Raw genomic sequence first — 22,705 nt, forward strand, 5'->3', positions numbered from 1 at the left:
AGTGTCAAATATTTTGCACAAGTCCAGGCAGATGACGTCAGTTGCTCTTCCCTTATCCACCAGATCTGTAATCCCATCATATAATGCTATCAAATCCATCAGGCATGATTTGCCCTTAGTGAAGCCATGCTGGCTGTCACCAATGACCTCTTTATTTTCCACATGTCCTAAAATAGTTTCCAGGAGGATCCACTCCATGATCTTGCCAGGCACAGAGGTGAGACTGATTGGCCTGTAGTTCCCAGGTCTTCCTTTTTTCCCTTTTTAAAAATGGGGGTTGTGTTTTCTCTTTTCTAGTCAGAGGAAACATGACCCCCAATTTTAAAAAGGGAAAAAAGTATTATTAGTAGATATAATTATTAATTTTATAGTAAATTTTGTGACAGGAAGTTTCCCTGTTAAAATAGCCTTACACTAACAGCAATCTTCTCCCCTGTTTATTAAATTGTATACTGTACCTGTGAATTACTACTAGGTTAATCCATCAAATCAGATGACGAGTTAGGAACATGACTATCCTAAATAATAAACTCAACAGCTTAAATACAAGTCAGACCCCAGGTTTTCCACTGATTAAACTATGAAAATGTGGAGGAAACAGGAATGCCAACTGTCAGAGGAAAGTGGTGCTGGCATACAGCTGCCATGAGCCTCTCAGCCAGGAGAGTGCAAGCTGATGGGGTTAACAACAACAAAGTATTGACTCATACAGTTTCTGAAGACGGCTACAATTCCCAGCATGGAAAGTCTTCTAAGTGCAGAGTCTGTAACAGCCGTGTGGAGACCATGCTCTGACCCGTTTGTACCTGACGAGAACCTTATCATCCAAGCCCCATAATTTTTCAGCAAAATAAATGCAATGTTAAGGTCTGAGAGCAAGGCACGGAGATGGTAACATCCTCCACAGCTTTATCTATTTAAAAGGTAGGCCTCTAATGTAAAGCTACTGCTTTGCCTTTCTACAGCTGGTGGAAAAAATGACACCTCAAAAGGGCACTTAATTCCACTTACTTCAGACATACTTTAGCTAGCTGGATTGTCCTGCAGAGGTTAGTCTCCCTTCATTGACCACAGAAAGAGCTTCAGTAACTACTTTACACTAGATTTCTAACTTTTAAATTGCTGAGGTTAATGAGCTGAATCCCACCTCAATTCCGCAACTTCAGAAAGGTGGAGAGCTGGCTTGAATGATCGTTTGTTTAGTTATTTTGCCAGTGCTGTGCCTGAGCAGATGTTTCTATTAAGCTGTCCACAAGGAATCCAGAACTTCTCCTGCGTGCTTGTCATTAATTTAGAAGTCAGTCATGTGTGAGTAGTTTAGGTTGTTCCTCTCAGAAGTCCATTACCTTTGCACTGAACTTTACCTATTTAAACTAATACACTTACGCCTTGCTTTCTTTAAATGGCTGTGGAAACAGTATAATGTAATAATTTGAGTCTGACCCGTGATGTTTTTAAAAAATTATGTGTGCTAGTATACATAGGAAACTTTCTTAACTCAGATTTTTGTTGTATATGCAAAGGATAACAGACATGCAGATTCAGATGATGGAATTAATAGATTGACAATTAAATACCTGGCAGTCTGCCTCAGGAATTCTGAAGAATAACATCTTCTGCCATTAAGTGGTATTATGTCAAAGTATATAAACACACCTTGTGTTCATCATCAGACCGCAAATAAATACTATCAAGAGACATGAAACCAGGCCAGATGGAGCACAAACCCAAGAGGCAGTTAACAAATAAATTAATTAACATTCAAATTGAAATAATTACAATTCTGATCACATACAAATATTGAGCTGTCAGATCTAAGCTTTGTTTGGAAATACAGCATTTGTTCATATTGATGGATGGAAGAATCAGCGTAACTATTGACTTGAAAGCTCAAAGTCTATTAAACACATCATCTCTGGATTCTACCCTTTGTTCACTGACACATCTGAGTGACGTTTGGTTAATGGTTTGGTCTTCATAATATATTTAGTGTAATCTCTCCCACAATGTGATGAACTATACTGGAAATGCAGATGAAAAGGTATATTCAGTGTTTTGCAAAGGGTTGCAGATGGGCAGCACTACCTTCAACATTTGTAGATATCTAGGCAGAGAAAGAGATAATCCATACTGAGTGGCAGACTACCAGGGCTTTTTATACTACATGTAATGACCATACATAATAGAGTTCAGAATAAAAACTAATTGTTTCATCATGCAACCCAGAGACAATAACAATACCTAATAATTAAGGAAGGGGAGCAACAGCTCATTATACAATGCTTAATATGAAGGGCTGGAGGATATAATTACCAAGAGTTCTCTCTAAGGTTCAGTCAGTAATAGATGTCAGACATGTAAGAGAAACCAGATTCTGCAGAGATGCATACGTATAAATACTCACATGCACACAGATGCACATAACCCATTGTGAATGGCATAATTGCAATCAATGGGCCTACTCACAGTGTCTATGACTTATTTACTCTGTGGTTTCTCTAAAATGGTCTGGTAGCAAGATTGGTCTGAACGTAGTAATCAAGTGCATTTACATTCATTACAATGATGTAAAAAGGCCTCAGTTTAACTAGGAATAAGGCCCAGGGTACATTAAGTTAAATACGTACATAAATCTTTGCACAATCAGAGCTTAAGGGCATTATGCAAAAGGTGGTGCTTTCAGATGAAGTCATTTGATACAAGCAGTTAGCATAATTCATGTTACTAAACAAATATGAATAAGGCAAGAAATGTATATTTAAGAGAAATTACTCTGAAAAAGCTCATTACTTTCTGATTATTATTTCTTCTGTGCCCTTTCTTACGTCATTTTTTTGTAAGTACATGTTGATACCTTCTGTGCCAAGGAAAATGAAAGCATGCTATTCTCTTTGCTTTAAATTACTGATCTGTAATTTCATAGACCAGGAAAGCTTCCTCCCCCCTCATTCTCTCTCCAACAGGATGTCTACTGAGCAGCAAAATAGAAGCCAAATTTAGTTACTGTTGAATTTCTTATGGTCTTCCTGTGCACCTGTCCCAGCACAGAACTGCTGATGAGAAGTGAGGCTGTCCATTCTCCTTGCCACGGAGCTACAAGAAGAGGAGAGGGTCTGTGCTCTGAAACTGCAACTGCAGACTGCGCAGTCCTCTCCCGTGTCCGCACTGTGACAGCAGCTACCCATGCACAAGCTGTTTACCACATTTGCAAAATATTTATTCTTCGTATACATTTTTGGCCCCTCATGTGGAAATATTATGATGACAGTTTGCCATTCACGGGCTGGATGCAGTGGAGTTTTGGAAAATGGTCACATCTCCTCACATATGGAGAATATACATGAATTAATGTATCTGCAAAAGGCATAGATTAAATCCACTTGTCTTCTATCAGTCACCAGTTATTAATCATGAATATCCTGGTCTTAATTAGGCCTTTTAGACAGTGGCTTAGGTTGCTGGCATTTTCTCATTTTCCTCACCATTTTCTTACAAAAAGAACCAGATAGGGCAAAAAATACAGTGCTGTACCTACATTGACAGAACTAAAGTAATGCAGCAGCCCCTCCCAGCTTGGTCAGGGTTACAGTAACATTGAGGTATGTGAATACAATTATATGTGTGTTTACATACATATCACTAAAAGATATTCCTATACTGGGAGGGAAATAAACTACTGGAGTTAGCATAATTATGACACTGAACCAATGCCCATCCTAGTCAAGCTATATTAGTAAAAGTACCAGTATGTCAGTATATAGGGAAAGAAAACCTATAGAGTTTGGCAGCTTAATAAACTGGTATAATAAACCCTGTATATGCCATAGCTGTCACAGTTGAAAAGGAGTATGCATCAGCTTGAACCACCCCTGTTGAAGTTTAACTGAGCACATTTCACTTCATAAGGGATCTGGTTAAGTATATGCACACGGCCAGTTAGTGCAGCTCATGAAAAGTTGCAACTGAGTATACTATGATAGCCAGGTTGTTCAGAACATTCAATTGCGTGTCCCTATCTTTTATTAAATGACATGGGAACTGCTAATGTTAGATTTTTATCTCTAACTGTTCCAGCTGCAAAGAGAACTTTGTCAGTGTACTTTGTCACTAACCAACATGACAGTTTCAAGTGTCAAGAACTGATCTCTCCAAGAAGTGTGGATTGCACTGCCAGAGGATGAAAGCTCAAATGCTTGGTCATGGCTGTTTATATACACTATTTAGTATTCCTGCTCACAGTGGTGAGGTAAGTATCGTATTTGGAAGGCCAGCACAAAGTACTCTTCTGTATTTTGCTTCCTTAACTGGGTATTCTCCAGGGAGCTCAATTCCACAGTAATGGCAATGTCCAACCCAGATGGACACATGAGCTGCAGTGAGGAAAGCTGAGATCCATGAGTATGAATGGACAGATTTAAACTACGGAATTACATCTGGACATCCTAGAAAATGGGCATGGATCACATTCAGCACATCTATCCAGTCTATCACAGGTAATGTTACACAAAGATGATTAAGGGACTGGAGCATCTGACATATGAGAAGTTGAGAGAGTTGGGACTGTTCAGCCTGTAGGATCTTGACAATGTGCATAAATACCTGGTGGTGGAGAGCAAAGAATATGGAGTCAAATTCTTCTCAGTGGTGCCCAATGAGAGGACAAAAGGCAATGGGCACAAATGCAAATCCAGGAAATCAGGAAATCCCTGTTAAACAGAGGAAAAAAAAAAAAATCAATGTGAGGATGGTCAAACACTGGACCAGGTTGCTCAGAGAGGCTGTGGTGCCTCCATCCTTGAAGATGTTCAAAACAGCTGGACACAGTCCAAGGCAACCTGCTGTAGCTGACCCTGCTTTGAGGAGAGAGATGGACCAAGATAATTTCCAGAGGTGCCTGCCAACCTCAACCATTCCCTAATTCTGTGATTCTGCACTGACATGCTTCAAAGTGAGAGTTAATTTGTCTCTGGAGCTAGAAAGATTGTTACCTTTTCTTTCACTTCAGTTACCTTCTCCTAGTTCGACCCTTTATATCAGTGCTGCTGTTTGCCCAGACTGTGATTATTTCCCCTCTAACTCTTCCACTGACTTCAAAGGGAATTAGACGATTTTCTAAAGAATATAATGTTAAGGTGTCAAAGACGCCCATTTTCTCTACTGAGGAAATCAGTGGGAATGAGATACTTAGCCCACCTGTGAGTTTCTGTGAATCCAGCTACATTCCTAAAATCTTTAATATTTTTTAGCCATAAATATATCTGGTCCTAATAATTTCCTGGCCCAAATCAAATTCTTCTGTCGTTAAGAACTCAACCCTTTTGTGGATTTGCAGCTTTGGTCACAGCATTTATTCCATTCAATACTTTCCCATTTTCTGTATTTGTTGTGATCAAAGTTATCTTTTAAAATATTAATGTTTTACAAGCCCTTGTTAACTCTATTACACTGACTCTTGTTTTCCCTCTGTACTTCCTCCCCCACCTCCATCTAGATTTTCTTACAGTTTCTGTTTTCCTGTCAAAGTAGAATTTCTTTAATAACCACAAGACTCCTTTAAGCATGAAAAATCCATCTGCACTGAAGCTTATGGAACTTCTGTCTGGACTTCAGCAGTAAAAGCTGAAGTTATATTTTAGCAGTCAAAGTTGATTATGATTCTGAGAGGAACCAGTTCAACGTTTTGAAGATCTTTGTATGAACTGAATACATGCCAAATAATTTTGAGAAATTAACACTGGAACACTTGAATAAGAAGACATTGTATGGTCTTTTTACAAAGTCTCTCTCTCTACATATATGTAATAGAGTGTGCAAGAGAGTGAGCATATGATTACATACATACATATACATAATATGAGTATACATATATACTTCATGTATACACACACAAATATATATATGTACACAAATATATACACGAATATATATGTGTATATATACTATGCTATATATATAGTATATACATGCACACATATATATATATACTATATATAATATACTCATACACATCACTCAGTTCTAACCACAATATAGTCCATTGATTTTAGTAAATGTAGCCATTATTTCTCTGTAATGAAAACACCTCTGCATGACTGATTAGAAGGCAATATTGGATACTACCGACTTCTCTTTACTGTACTGCAGGTGTTAATGCAATTAGAAGTGCTACGCTTCCATGATTAAATTTCCCTTCAGGAAAAAAGGAAGTATTTGTTCTTCATTAGCATTTTTGCTAGATGGGATCCCACAATCCAGTCTCAGGAACAAATGAGGCATTTTCACTCATCACTGCAGATGCAGTGTATTTGTGAAATAGGCTTTTAAGAAATGCAAATCAAGCAAAAGCTATGAAAAAACATGCAGGCGGGAAAAATCCCAAACTACTGATAAGAGTGCCACTCCTCTTTGGCAGAGTGCTCTCCTGGAAAACTGCACAGTGAAGGGCTTGAAGTCAGCAGCCTGAGTGCACTTGGTTGGAAGCAACTATGAATCCCTGCAGCCAAATGCCTGTGAATTTTTAGTAATCTATATGAAACAGGCTACTGCTTTCAAGCATTTTTTGGTGGCCCACTGCTCCCATTACAGATTTACTCCACTAACCTATCCTGTAACTTTGGTAGAGATGGCAATTTGTGGTCAGATAAAAACTGACCAGATCCTTTAGCCCTGAGGGTGGATTTCCAGATGTCGTGGTGTCATGGTTTAGGCCTGATTGGCAGCCAACCACAATGCAGCAGCTCTCTCTCCCTTCCCCTCCAGCAATGAGAAGGGACAGAGAGCCAGGCTTGGGGTTCAAGATAGGACTGGGATGGGGGAAAAAAATCCCCCTTTTATGATCACGAGCAAAAGGCAGACTCGTTAGGGGAAGAAAAAAAGAACATACATTTATTACAGACACTAACAACACATAACAGAGTAGGACAGTGAGAAGCATTGCCACATCTTGAGAACACCTTCCCCCCACCCCTCCCTTCTTCCCGGGCTCAGTTCTGCTCCCGATATCTCTACCTCCTCCCCCAGTGGTGCAGGGGCAGGGAATGGGGGGTGCAGTCAGTGCTGCCACTTTCTTCATCTTCAGTGAGGGGAGTGTCCAAAACTTGTTCCTCCTGCTCCATCGTGGTCCCCCTCTCACAGGAGACAGTCCTCCACAAACTTTCTCCGACTTCAATTCCTCCCATGGGCTGCAGCGTTCCCCACACTGCTCCATCATGGGTCACTAACTTCCTCCGATTGGATTCTCTCCCACGGCTGCAGCCCTTCCCGAGCTGCTCTGGTGTGGGACTCCCTCGCATGCTGCAATCCTCCCAGCACTGAATTACAGCAGCGGGGCTACCTTTTCCCACGAGACCCCGGCCTTCTTTGGGCACAGAACCTTGATCAGGCAAGCAGAAGCCACAGGCCGTAAATCAATGTCTGCTCCACCGTAGATCTTCATGGGTGGCAGGGGGGGCCGCCCTGCCGTCTCACCACAGGATACAGGGGGGTCTCTGCTCCGGCACACCTCCCCCCTCCTTTCTTCCTCTGTTCCTCCACTGACCTTGGTGTTCATGCAGCTGCAGCAACTCCTCCTCACAAGTCCGACTGCACGTCACCATGTCCCTTCTTAAATACGTTATCGCAGAGACGCAGCCGATTGGCTCAATTTTCCAAACAGAAGTGGAGCTGACTTGGAGCTGGGGGAGCTTCGAGAAGCTTCTCACAGGGGGCTGCCCCGATAGCCCCCTCCCCTGCCACCAAAAAACTCCACCACTCTCTCAACCCAGGACACCAGACCATATTATAAGGGTAATATTGTGAATTTTTTATGGCAAAGCATCTCTTCAGATATAATGCATTCAGGCTGAGAGGCTGTTAATCCATCCAGTGTTGTGAGCAATGTGCTTGTTTAATTATATTCCCAGGCAAATGAAGATCTCAGTTGGCTGAGTCCTCATTCTCTCCTCTCCTCTCCTCTCACTGCCTCCACATTTATTAATGATGGAAAGCCCCTTAATTGTGGTTAGGTATCTTCTTCAAAGAGTCATTTACTGTAAAAATCATCAGGCTTTATCCTGGATAACATGTCACTTAGGGTACTAAGGAAATACTGAGTGTGGAATCAAAGATGTGGGAGTCATGAAATACAATTCTCTGGGAGATCTTAATGTTTCAGTATATGCCTTACTTTTCATCAAGAACTTCCAGAAGAATATGAAGTTCAAAAATAAATACTGAATAAGTATTACTTAAGCATTTATTTTCCAGTAAAAAGCAATCTTTTTAATTTATGTAGTACATGACATATTGTGGTATATTGTATAGAGGAACAAAAAGTCTAAACGAGTTAGAAGTAAAAATACACTATATTTACATTATCAGAATAGCTCCTTGGAAAGATTTACCCCAGAGGATGTCATTAGAACTGATTTATTCACTCAAAATATTTCCATTTCAATGAAATTGTGTTTTCTGATGGAAACACTTTTCCTCATTTTTTCAACTACTTCTCTTTAGTATTTTGTTAAATCTGAAAGCATATTGCTCAATCTTTTCTTCCTGAAGGGAAATGCTTAAGTCCCAGACACATTTCATTTGGTTAAACTTAGAGACACTTATAATATTTCTTCGCACATTGTGCACCTTCCTTGTCAGAAAGCTAGTGAAATGAATATTTTTTTAAGCCATTACTGAAGAATTTTTATTTAATAAAATTCTGATCAGTAACTTTAAACACTACATTGTCTGTCTCAATTTTATGTAAGTTTCACACAGGTAATTTCTGAATTCCTTGAAAATCTACACACATTCAGAATCCAAGCTATTATTTCTGTTGCCTGCCATAGATATATATTGTCAGACAGAAATTTAACGCTGTGTTGCTTAATATTTTCTTTCATCACACTCTCATGAAATATTGATAATATGCCCTTAAGAGGTCAGACCTTGTCCTATGCAGTATCTTTTTCTGTGAAACTGTCATAAAATTCTTTTTTCTTACTTTATTATCTCATTGGTAATATCCTGGGCTGCTCATTTTTTATGCATGCATACTGTTTTCTTTCATTAGGCACAGTTCAACTCTCCTGCAAGGGCCAGTGCATGACACACAGATGAGGGAGGAGAAGCCATTTGAAGAAGCTGTTGACTGGTTTTCTTCCCTTATCTGACATGCTTGTTCCCATTGCCACTTCATGGTTCTTTTTTCCACCGACTCAGTGGTACCTCTGACACTGCACCGATTGGAGGGTCACTGAAATTAGGGGTTATTTTGGGGAGGGTTCTTCTTTTAACCATTTATGTGACATGCAGTATGGCCCCATAAACTACTACCTTCCATAGCACTGAGGGGGTGAGGGAGAGGACTCAGCAGCAGGATGGATGGGAAATGAATGAGACTTCATAAGCCAGCTTTGCTGCCGAAACCCAGCTGCCGTTGAACTATGGCTTCAGGCAACTTTGCTAATGTTATGGTAATTGATGGCTTGGAAGAATAACATCTACATGTCAGCTATTTAATTTTCAGTTTTGTGCTTGACCAGTGTTAAGTAAAATGATACAGGGTAAACAAACCAACCAACCCTGAATCCTTTGCCCAGACCTGATTAAAATCAGACATTTGGATGGTGCAAACCAAGGGGATCCCATGACCTTTTGAAGGAAGTAGAATGGTCTAGTGAAAGGGAGGAATGCAATGGAAGGAGAAGTAGGCAGCCAAGGGAGATATCTGAGACTTCTTGAAGCCAACATGACATTCCCTGTTAGCTTCAAGAGGACAGAGATATCACACTGGGCTCTGTTCCTCGCTCTGAAACAGAACTTAATTATGTTGGCTGCTATGTCTTCATTTACATCTTTTCCAAATAATTCCCTACACGCTTTCAGCACTTTAAAGAGAGAATAAGCATGTGGATACAACTTCTCAGTGACCCCAGAGAACTGCATAACACGGCTGAGGTCACTGGATCTTTGCCACCTTTTGTGCTCATTTGGGCTCTAGGCTAACATATCTGTGAAATGCCTGTCTTTTGTCAGCTAAAAAGTATTTTACCCAATACAAGGTGACACTGGGTTGGACTTTATAATATATAAAAAATGAATTAATAACCAGACCAAAATTTATGGTTGCTTAAAGACTAGTCATCATGTATTTCATAGAAAGAAAATAATAAGATCTTCCAAAGAGAAAGGAAAAACCAAAATAAATGGCTGGAGTCTGAAGCCAGGGAAAATCAAAGCAAAAAGTAGGTACAATTGATTAAAATACCTTGTATTGTGAATTTGACCTCCCCTGGCCTCCCAAGTCCTTCACACTTAGGAAACATTTGTAAACAGAAAACTAGGAAAAAGTGATTTGGATGGTTAGAACTTGAAACTTTAACACAATGAATTTCAATTTAGAAGACTTCAGAAAAAAAATAGAAGAAAACCAAAACAAAAGAACTCCAAAGTGCTAAACAACATTTTCACAAAGCTAATTTTGTGACAAAATAGTCTGAAATGGCATGCCAGAATCTGTTTGCCTGTCAGCTCTGCTGCTATGTAACTTACAAATATGCTATTAACATTCTAGCACCTCATCCTAGCACTTACTTTCATACAAAATTAGCCCTGCATACAAGATGTACACACATGTCTTTTTGTGACATAGCAACGCTGATTTGAAAACTGGAATTCACAGTAACCCAATAAAAATGAGGGCTGTAAATTAACTGGGCGTAATGTAGGCTTTGCAGTTCTCCAGAGTCCTTGAATAAATACAAAAATAAATGAGGAAGAAATGGAAGTGAAAAGAAACAGCCTTTTCTTCAGATGGTCTGCATTTCTAATTGAAGATTTTGTCTGGCATTTGTTGGCAGGAGCATGGAACACACAGCATGAAAGGTCAATAATGAGTCTAATACATGGAAAAAAATGCCTTACTGGAGTAGTTGATGGACACCGTCAGTTTTGGAGTTACATATCCTGCTTGTTTGCCCATTTCAAAGCCCTTTCTAACACTTTAGTGATACAAGGCCATCACATTGACTGACAAAGACCTAATCACTTCAGGTTCCAAATTAGGAGATATAGGGGAAAATTTGTTAGTACTTTGTGTCTATCCAGTTCACATAGCTGGTACAAACCCCATATTTATAAAAGAATAATGCTGAAGAGAAAATGCACATTTCCTTCTGCATCACTAATAGGCTGTGCCAGGGGTATTTTAATGGCTTGGAAAATGTTAGTGGTATATGAGAACAGACAAATTAAAAAGAAACTTTACAAAACATACCTGAATCACAGTGACACTTCACATTCATCCAGTGCTGTTTTATTTAACAATTCTCAATAATTGCATTTTAGACTATTTTGTGCTTAGCCTCAGGGGAATTCTCTGCTGACTTCTACAATACAAAATGAATATATTTATTTACGTGATGAGTTCTCCAGGGGCAAAGACTGGCTCTTATCATGTGTTTTTTACTGGGCCTGGCACAGTGGGTTTTGTCTTGATGGTGTTGTAATACAAGCAAGTAACATATCTGAAAGCCAGAAGGTGCACTGTAATCACCCACTTTGATCTGCAAAACAAAATGGCAGGGGTTTAGGAGGATTCAAGTCCTGGCCGCTTAGGAAGTAAAGTGAACTATACAGTATAAGGAGTTTAATGGCTTCCTACATAACAGTCATTCATCACTAACAAGGAGAATATGAATCCTTTTGCATTCATTCCACAACCTCAAGCCACTCACTAATAGTGACAACAATGAATAATACCAGAAGCTAGTGAAATATATTTGATTTCCTTTCATTTCATTCTTCCCAGAAACTCAGCAGTGGTTCTGTATTAAATCTGATGCTTATATTAAACTACATTTTCAATAGTGTTTAAATTGAAATTATGCACCCAGATGCCAGCTGAGAGTCTGCATTTGATGGGTCTGATGATAAAATGGAGGAAAGACCAACTCACGAAATTTAGGAAGCCAAGGTCTTTTGGCATGGCCAAGGCCATGCTCTAGATAGTAAAGTAAATTTTTTAGATAACCTGTTGTTTTCATTATCTGTACATGGCTTTGATCTGTTTTAATTCATTACCTTCAGCATTTCAGTCCTCGAGGATCACAGCTTCAGATTAGCAAGAAACCCTGGAGTTACTGAAGCGCAGTGTAGGGTTTTGAGCTTTGCATCTTTCATTGGAGTCACTCTTTCAGCCATCTGAAGAGTAAGAAATGCCTAATAAAAAAACAGAAATGGCCAACTCAATGTCTGTAACATCTTTTTCCTGACACATCTTTCAGGTTCATTCAAAAATATTTCACTAGACCCTGATCCTTAAGTGACATAAATCAGTGCAGCTTCACTGATGTTAAAGAACCTGGATTTAACAGCAGTTGAGATTAAAGCCTGTGCTCTTTATATTATAGAGTCAGTATTTACATTTGCAAGTAGTATGGTGCATGGAGTAGAAAGAGCATGGATCTCAACCTACAGAACGAAACAGAGATACAGGGGAACCAATACTGTGTGTGATACAGGGATTTTGCTCTGGGTCAGTGAACACCCAGTAGCAGTTGGCATACAGCAGGGGTGCTGCTGGAGCACTGGCATACAGTACAGTGCTCGGTGCTTATGGTTTAGCTTCATCCTAAAGGATTCTGGTTTAGGTGCTCCAAGACTACACCAATATGCAGACCAAAGCATGTTTAGGTGAGATGACTGGGAAACCTGTTTCAAAGCACAGTTCTGATATGAAGAAACATGAATCAACAGCATGAGTCAACATTGTAAATCTAGAGTGTTCTCTCAAAGCACATAAATTGACCTTAATTTTGAAACATGCCCCTTCAGGACTGCACCAACTATGTGTGTTATTAGAATCTTGAATGTTCTTCAGAAGAGCATTTTGACCAAGAGCTATATGAACATAATCTGCTTTCAGCCTTCTGAGCATTTCTCATTTATGAAAACTCTAATTTTCATATTCTCCAATGATGGGCAAAATGGAATACAACAGTAATGTGTTGTCTCATTAGTTGTTTCATACTAGGGTCACAGGGCATAGTTTCAGGTTCAAACTCAGAGTACCTGCCTAGATGCCTATAACTGGATTGAGAGAATACTGTCAATGACCTTAACAAGAAAAAAGTCTCCTCCTAGTAAATACTGTTTCACTGTGCTAAAGTCCTATTGTAAACAGAATGGATGTCTTTAGACTATTGTCTAATTAATCAAATTAAGTTTAAACTCCCTGAAGCTTTAAGTTTAGTATATAACAAAGGTAAGCCACTGCCAGCTTTATTGAGGAAGAATTTTGCCTTAAATATTAATGCAAGCAACAAGACATTTTGAAACACCAGTGGATGGATTGCGGGAATGAACATTTAAGTGCAGCTTGTTCAGACTTGTGCTGGTATTTGGTGCTGAAAAGAGCTTTTAGTGATGTCTGTGGGAAACTTCAAATAACAGCTTTAAGGATTTGCCTGACAATGAGCCTAGAGAAAATACCCTGGAATTACAAGATATTTTCCTTTCAAAATAATCACACGTTAATCATATATATTATAATAAGTAATATCACGTCTTCACTCAAGAAAAATTCATTTTCTGTATTTCTAATACTTGAATCTGGGCTCAAATCACAGGTGGTAAATACTATTTGCAGTTATCAGTTTTCATTGCCTTTCAGGTAGAAACCTTTTTTTTCAACTTTGGTTGAATTAATAAGACAAAAATATATATGTGCTCAGGAAATGTATCTGTTTTGCCTGTCACTCAGAGTGGAAATAAAAAAGCAGGAAAATTTATTGGAATAAAAAAGCTAGCAATTCCAATTCAAATAAATAAAATATTTCTTATAATTTAAGCATAGGATTCAGCTAATACAATTATCATTTACAGTGTAAGCATGTACCTTGGAGCTAGAACTCTTTTCCAATGAATAGAGTGAACTAAACACTTTTAAGGTGCAAAAAATACAACCCATTTCGGATATCTACTTTAGGAATAAATTAATTTGCCCTTTGTTTCTTTCAACTGACCATCAGATGATATCATACAAGTAAGCATCTACCTTAAGTCTGATGAATTCTATTTTAATTGAAAAAAAACCCCAAACAAGTTCCATAGAATATAAGCAACAGTTGAGGTTTTGAAATGTTTTACCTGAGGGTTTTTTTGTTCTTTTGCTTTGTTTTCTTTTTTGCCTTCGTATGAAGCATTACACTCATGTCACAGGTAGCTATGACTGAGATGGACTCATATTTCTAAATGCATTAAAATGTCTTGAGTGCTGCTAATTTACTGGAGCTAAACCACAAGCAGTGGACATAAGGAATATTTTTATCCTGGGTCAGATTGGCTGAACTTTGGGATATTTTTGCTCTCTCTGAAGTAAGGAATTTGCTCCTCTTTCTAGGCTCACCTGAATGTTTGTATTTGTGCTTCTCTACTCCTACAGTTGTCCAGCTTTTCACCTCATATCTCCTTCCATCCTGGCCTATTCCAGTGCTATGTTACAGTTCTGGTTGGGTTTTCTCTTGTTTAGATGCTACTCTGGACTCTTGAAAGTGCTGTGTAATGGTGAGGTGGTGCGATGAGTATGTGGACCCTTCTAAATTAGACATATCTATTGTGGCACACATCATGCTATGTTTAATAAGATCACAGAGAACTGGATTTGAGGGATCAGATGGTCCTCTTGAGCCCTCTGTTCCCATATTCCCACAAAAGCCTGCAATACAAGTAGCATAGATCTAGATCCAAAAATTCACTTAACTGCGAACTCATGAGTAGTCATATTGCCATCAACAGCATGAACAAAAGTTAGGCACATGTTTGTCAAGGTCACATTCAGGTCAAGAAAGTGTAAAATGAGGCTTTTCATAAGGTAGACATATTTGTATAGTTGTAGGTATTCTATATCTTCTGAATTATTTGCCAGAAAGGTTAGGTTTGGACTCATAAATTTTCCTGGAATATTACCTAGGTCCCTGCAGATCTATAAGCAAATACCCATTCACCCAGTATCATACCAAATCTAAATACCCCCAAAGAGTTTTTGTTTTTAACATTATCTGGATAAAGTCAGTTTCACTCCCTGTGTAAATTCCCATTGACTCAAAAGGGTGACAGCATCTGTTTTACCTGCCCATTAATACCTTCATGTGATGAGTATGAAAACAGGGTATAAAAAGGAAGGACACCAATAACAGGAGAGAAAACAAATTAGAATATTACTTGAATTAATTTTGAAGATTTCTTGTGAGAGCTTCATTCTAGTCCAGCTTCTTCACATCATATGAAAGGGACGAGGCAGCAGGAGGTGTTATGTAGGCATTGCTAAAACTCTGCTTTCACAGTAGGATAATTCCTCTGGCTTAAGTGCCACAGAAAGCAGTCCTCTTAGGCCCTGGAAGTGGCAGGGGTATGTTCAGCGCAGGATGCAGGTAATGATGCAGAACTGAGTCACAGTTTGGTCCATTGGGCAGCATAAGGTGAAGGAGGATGTCTTTTAGGCCTGGAAAATCTTCTGAATTATGCCTGGGGACTCTTACTTTTTAATTATCTCTCACAGCCATTGAGCATGACAGAAGCTGTGTATTGCAGTGTCTGAGAACTAACCGGGAATCCTCATGTAACGTAAGAGTTTACGCAACTTAGTGATAGCTAAGTAATAGCTAATATGGGAGCCTCTTAAAGTATGATCCTTTACAAGCAGATGTTTTCATGCTTTCACTTCTTGCTTTTATGTTCCAAAGCTGTGTACTAACACAGAGAAGGGAGTGCTGTTAAACCTGACACCATCCCCCATCCACCTAGTGTCTTTCCCCTCTCTTGAACAGGAGTTGGCAAAGTGGTGTACTAAATCTTGTTAATACTTTTGGTTGGTTTATCCTTCCCTTTTTGACATTGCATCTTGTATCTGTCATTTTTATAGATGTACATAAAATTGGTTTAAGGAACAGCTTCAGTTTGGCATCCATTTTTTAACCAGTGTTGCTCATAAATCATACACAATATGTATCAGTTTTAAGAGGAAAAGACATGGATGTCCAAGGCTTATGAATTCCTTGCAGCTCATAAATTCTCCTGGAAACCTGACTTCTAATGATGTGGGCATACAGTTTCAACTTTAATTTTTCTGTAACTTTTACTAAGCCTAAGACCAAACTTTAAAATCTGACCTCCCATAAAGAGGTCATGAATTGCATCTGTTTATTCATTTTGTTAGAAACTCATCATTACTGAGCCTGGAAGATTTTTCTCTGTCTTGGATTATATTGATAAAGAGGACAATATTGATGTACAGAGATGGGATGAAGTGGGAAGGTTCACTTTCCTAAATTAGCTATGGAAGTTTGAATCCAAAAGCTGCAGAACCACTTTGTATGCCACTGATTTCTGGTGGCATTGTGGTACCAACTTGTATTTTTGTACATCAAAGTTATATCTTTGTTCTGTTGCTTTTTCACATGAGTTTTCTCACCTCTTAGGCAACTCTTAGAAAACTTCAGTACCTGAGAATTTTAAAGTCATCTGCCCAGGAACCAAACCAATACAGATCTCTTAAAGGTGAGTATTGGAAAAAGGATATCTTCTCCCAGGAAAATATTTTGATATGATAATTCTATAATTTCAAGAAGGGTTTTACCCACAGACTGAGGCTGATCACAATTTCTGAGACTGAACTGATGTGTTTGTTGTTTGTGGAGGAATGGGACATTTCATTTATAAAAGCAGTGTTGATTTCAATCAACACTAACAAAGTATTTCATCGGCCTACTGAAATGCATGTATGATGTTTAGTGTATACCTCAAGGAAAAATGGCTACTACTGAATTTTTTGAGAACTCAGCATTTACCTCATCAAAACTGTCAGGAAAAATCAAAGCATTTTCATAAAGTCATACTGAAATTTTTTGGGGGGGCAAGGGATTGAGGATATTTTCATTAAAAATCTTATAATAGTGCTGTAATTTAAAATAGAACATGCCTAAAACATTTGGGGTTCATGTAATTTAAATGTAGGACTTCTGATTATATTAAATTTATGTGCTGCTTTAAGACATTTAAGACTTCACTTTTTCTTATACCCATGAAGTGAGTAATCCTTTTCTTGATTAGCTATGTACTTAAAAAAAAAAAAATCAGCCTTCCTCTTTAAAGGGAAATTTATTGTTACAGTTCCTCTGTGTTTTCTGAGCTTTTCGTATCTACATGGCACAGTGACCTGGTACCTGGATCTCTTGTACCTGGTTTTGCAAGGGGAATTTATATCGAGCTGAAGCCTTCTAAAACTGTAGTAGTTTAGTTCCAGAGATTTCCATTTGCAAATGAGAAATTTATACAAACTATTTAATTAAGAACCTTAACTTCCATTCATACATAAATGATTATGTGGCTTTTTTTTTTTTCTTTTTTTACCTCCTGAACGCTGTAACCAATGCATTTTTAGCTCTAATATACATCATATGGATGGAGGTAGACATCCTGCTTTAAGAAGTAGCTGCATTTTTCAGCTGCAGTCTGGGACAGAGATCATATTTTATTGAGATGCTGTGCTTGTTCTTCCTAAACTAGTATTTCCAAAATTATGGTCCTGACCTTAAGTCATGACACTTTGTCACTTTTTATTTGTAACTATTACAAGGAATGCAAACCCAAGGAGAATTCAATTGCAGAAGTCAGGCTCATGGGTGGAAGCAAAACCAGGATTTTCAATGGAGGAAATATGACTAAACAGGGTGCTGTGATTCCATAAACACCATTAGTGGGTGTTTTTCTCCCCTATTCCTACTTTGGTAGCAGCTTCTCTTTCAGCTAATTGTCTTTCAGAAGGATTTTCTGAGAAACTAAAGCCAGTCTATGATCAAGGACATGTAGAAGCAGCAGAGAATCAAAAGCTTTTCTCTCCTCAACTCAGACAGGAAAGAAACTGTAAGATCAATTTCCCCACAGCATGGACTTGTCAAGTTTACCTGTATACTCTTCCAGAATTTCTTTGTACAATTTCCCTCTCATCAGGAAATCAAACCTTCTTAAAAGTGTTTCCTTTGTGGAATGCCTTCGGTGTTACCTGGCTGCGACACTCTGCCGGCGACATTCATTACAAGATGTTATCAACACATAGCCTTTAGGTTGAGAGAATACATTCTCCTTGCCATTTCAAATCTGGTTTAAAAACAATGCAATGTTGATAGTCTGGGAAGGTTCCAGTACATAAATGAATTTTATTTTAATAGACAGTGAATTCTCTTTAACTTGCCTGGATTTAATTTAATTTTACATATTTTTGGGACCCTTCACTAAATGCTGTTCCTTTGAAATTAAACACGAATTAAGAGGTAAAGGTCTCTGCCAACTCTAAACTTCAGTGATACATTCTCAACTGATGTGATGTACTGGTCTGTAGTTTACCATTTTCTGGCAACATTAGGACATGAAGTATGGCTTATATACAGTGCAATGCACATTATTTTAATCAATCCAGATTGTTCTTGCTTTATAGACATTAGACCCATGGAATAAATTAAGTAAAAACAACATCCATTAAACAAATCTTTAAATTATTGTTTTCATGTTTATGGACATAAAAAATTACATAACTTAAATGTAAGTCAGGTGATATAAATGTAAAGTTACATGTGCATTTTCAATTCTTTGGCTTGGTTCACCTAAAAACTGAGAGGCCATGTAGAAGACAGGCAAGGATTCCCTTTGAAGTATCATTCCTAATGCTTCAAATGTGACAAATTTACAGTGAAAAAGAAAGATTGAAAGAAAGTAAGAAGTAGAGAATTTTTATCTCAGAAAGAACATTTACATGATCTGATGTAGTGAGGACTGTAGGTTACATTGTACCTTGCATAGCTTTTCCTAATGCAGGAAGGATTCCTATTAAAGAATTATTCCTAAAATCCCGTAACTTTAAACAGAATGTTGAGTTGAAGGGATGTTATTTCCAGATAAAAGTAAATATTTAAGAGCTCTTTTAAACATAATAACATGCCCTGCTGATAGAGGTAGTGAGTTCAACAATGCTTGGAAAAACTTGTCTTGCGTGCAGTAAATGGATTACATGGTGGTTTATGCATTGGATCAGTCAGTGGAGGAAGCCAGTCTGTATTTATCCTGTAGTTTGCAGCTGGAAACAGTGTCTTCCCAAACTCACAGAGGGTGAGTGATTCTGCTGCTGGGCTTCTGCTGATGCAGTTCTGCAGCACAAGATGCCTTCCTTGCAAGCACACAAGTGATTAGGTTAATTAAAGGACACAGGCTTAGGTACTATTTAATCATTAAAAATTAAAAGGAGCTACTTCATTTCCACTGTGGCATGCCAATTATTTGTTTTCTAATACAGAGAGTTTAACACATCCGATTTGGAAATTGTAGGTCTGATAATTTAATATGCTGTTTATCTGATCAGGTCATTCCACTAGTGCCAAAAGAGATATGGGGTATAAAATTGGTGTAAGAGAGAGAAAAGCTGGTACCATAAATGTGAAAAAAAATCTCACTCTACCTTAAGTGCCTAATGACTACCATAAATTTCAGATTCCTCATTTTCTTTTAAGTAAGCTTTTTCTCCTGCCTGTGTTTTGTGGAGTAAAATGTGGTGACTTAAAGCCATAAGGCTGGAAAAACAGAAGTCAAACTACAAGAAAACCAAAAATACTGAAGTTTAACTGTCATTAAACTGTTCAGTGATTTTGAAAGCAGAGGCTGATGGTATCTCCTGTGACTTTAGTGCCAAAGTAAACAAGCCTGAAATCTTTGCAAAATTTCCTCTGCAAATTTTCCCAATTTTAAAAACCTGTGTTTGTGACTTGGGTAATGCCAATTCATTGAGCATATTCTGGCTTGCTTTTTTTTTTTTTTTTTTCTGCCTTGGTATATATACATCTATTTCTGTATTCACTTTGTTTAAAAATATTTATGAATATGCATTTCAGCCTTTATTCTTTAGGAAGATTTCTTATTTAGTCTTTGTCCATATACATACCTGCTACATTACATATTCAGTCAAAAGAAATACAGAAAACAAGAAAATAAAGTGTTAAAGATTCTATTGTGCAATGGTGTTCATCCTTGTCTTTACTATTAACATAGTGCAAAAGCTATCAGGTCAGAGTATGTTTTACATCTGTGAGTATAGTCTGTATGTGATCTTTGCTCTTTCCTTAAAGAGTTTGGTTTAAACAATCCCAGTAGTACAGTCTCACATTCATAGTCTTCTATTTTAGTTCTCCTTTCAAGGGAATTACTGCAGTTTTAACCTGCCTCTTGCTCTCTTTCCTAGTGCAAAGCTGTGTGATTACAGGGGAAGGGTGATGAAGCACATCAGCTCTGTCTCTTAATCTTCTTATAAACCCTAACAGATTTTGAAGATAAAATTTGGCAAATGTTAATTGTACGTGCAGAATTCATGCTGAGAAAATCTCCTTCAAAAAAAAAAATCCAAAAAATAGAGAAGAAAAGCTGAGTGCACAGCCGAACTGTTATGTAAGATGTTTATTTCCATCAAATCTAGCCCAGTAGAGGCTATGCAGAAAATAGGCCAAAGCTGCAGAGTCGTGACATCATAACATCAGTAGAAAGGTCAAAGAAAACATTGGCACACTGAGAAATACTAGTTTATAGTACTGGACATTTTGCTCTATATTTAATGGCTTTTTTTGTTTCCCCTACATATTGGAATAGAGCCTGATAGCGGTAAGCAAGCCTGGTCTGTTTCAAAACTTCCAAAGAAACACATTTGTGATAACAAACGGTGGCATATGAACATGGCTGAGAACTACTCATTGTTTTGATGATGAAACTGAAAACCAGAAAAAAAAAAAAAAAACAAGAAAAAAATTTTGGTAGAATGTGAGAAGTTGCATTTATCTAAAATTCAACTTTAGAATTGTGTCTTAAGAAATTGAAACATTTTGCATATAGCACATCCAAATGAATCTACTGATTCCTTAAAAAAAATAACTTGAATTTTTTCCTCAGTCAGTTCGAGACCAAAATAATGAATCAATTTCAACATCATGAAACTCTTTTTTTTTCAGTTGAATAACCTCATGATTAGAAACATTTCTGGGGCTCTCACTGTACTGTTGTCAGGTTCAGAATGGCACTCATGTACAGTTGCTCTTCTGATCTGTCCTTGAGGAATCTACTATTTAGCCAGGCATCCCATTACATTCACATGGATTGCCTCTTCTCGTGTCTCTTCTCTCGTCATGACTGAAATAAGGCATATATATATGCTCCAGTACATAATAAATTCTACACAAACTAAACATTTTTTAATCCAGATTTACTTTAGCTTTCATGCCTCTTCATACTTGTGACTAGATTTAAAAAATCACCCAAAACAAAATCAGATAACTATATTCACAAAAAGATGTGATTATATAGACACAAGAGCCTGAGTATAATAATTCTTACATACTGGTTAATGCCCATTTCTAAAATCAATCTTTTTTTCTTATATGCTATATATAATCAAAACAAATACTAGGGGTGTTTTAAGTGATCATATGTAGGTATCTTGGCTTGGGTACAGAGGAAGGTACTGTTAATTCATGTTTTATACCTCGCCCTGTGTGAAGTAAGTTATTTCAAGAAAGGAAATACTGGCCCAGGGTGCCCAGAGCAGCTGTGGCTGCCCCCTCCCTGGCAGTGTCCAAGGCCAGGCTGGACGGGGCTTGGAGCAACCTGGGCTGGGGGAAGGTGTCCCTGCCCGTGGCAGGGGGGTGGAACTGGGGGATCTTCAAAGTCCCTTCCAGTCCAAACCATTCTATGATGATGATTTTATGAAAGAACATGGTGCCAATAGGCTAGTGCTAGCCCATAAGGAACACCAGTGACCTGACTGCACAGGGAGGTCAGGAGAGGGGCACCAAATTTCAGGCTCCAAGCTGCTGCTGCTACACAGGCAAAGCTGCTTCTGGCCAAAGGCAGGCAGTTTGTTGCAGGGCCACAGGAGGGGTGAAGGCACCTATGGAATACCCACTAGATGCACTACTGCTCAAGAATAATCGAAAGCATTTATTCTATGCCTTTTTTTTTTGGCAACAAAAATTGGTTGGCAGTCTTCTGTAAACTCTCCAAACAGAAATTTGGAAACCAACCTTAACAGCAGATTGTATTTGCCTCAGCTTGTGTACATGAGGGGAAGAGAAAGCAACAAGGCTAAGGACTGATCTGACCAAGTGTAGACACCTACAGCACAGTTGCCATGTAGGCTGTTTGCCAGATTCATGGAGAGAAATAGGTGTTGCTAGAGATAATTTTTCTCATCTTAAAGTAGACATCCAAAATAGATCAGATGAAACATGCCATAAAATGTCTACTTCTGCACTGTTGCATGAGGGGAACCCTGGGTGACTAAAACACAGGATCAGCACTGTAGATGTCTGAATTAAGATTAAATTAATCTCATTCTAAATCTCCTTTTGCATCTTCATTCCTTGGGACATTCCATGTCATTGGGACAAGGAGTCAACATGGCTTCTCACATGGAAACTTCTTTCAGGCACAGATTTTTGTGTGCTCTTGTAGGGTGCCTGGCACAATGGAGGCTTTGTTCATATGGTGCAACATCTACCTCTGATGGATCCTTGGAAAATATCCTTATCCCTGAGATAAAGACATTTTCCAGTGGCAGAACTATCCAGCTCCAATGCTCTGTGATATTTCAGTATTTTTACATTGACTTCTGTGATTACCATGAATTTCTGAGACAAAAAAA

The 22,705-nt window shown here is 38.3% G+C and overlaps 1 long non-coding RNA gene across 2 annotated transcripts in view; it reads right to left on the minus strand.

The window, feature by feature from the left end:
• Window positions 1-246: 246 nt before the first annotated feature.
• Window positions 247-22,705, minus strand: part of LOC116965719 — a 63,852-nt gene continuing 41,393 nt past the window's right edge. The window contains exons 3-6 of one of the 2 annotated variants that reach the window (XR_004409588.2): window positions 12,058-12,177; window positions 11,252-11,540; window positions 4,600-4,706; window positions 247-2,104 (exon numbers count right to left, since the gene is read on the minus strand). This is a non-coding gene — a long non-coding RNA (uncharacterized LOC116965719). Of the gene's footprint in view, window positions 2,105-4,599; window positions 4,707-11,251; window positions 11,541-12,057; window positions 12,196-22,705 lie in introns of both variants that reach the window. The other variant, XR_004409589.2, reaches the window with a different exon arrangement.

Source organism: Tyto alba, unplaced genomic scaffold (genome assembly GCF_018691265.1).
Source record: "Tyto alba isolate M040663 unplaced genomic scaffold, T.alba_DEE_v4.0 Super-Scaffold_2, whole genome shotgun sequence".
Classification (NCBI taxonomy): domain Eukaryota; kingdom Metazoa; phylum Chordata; class Aves; order Strigiformes; family Tytonidae; genus Tyto; species Tyto alba.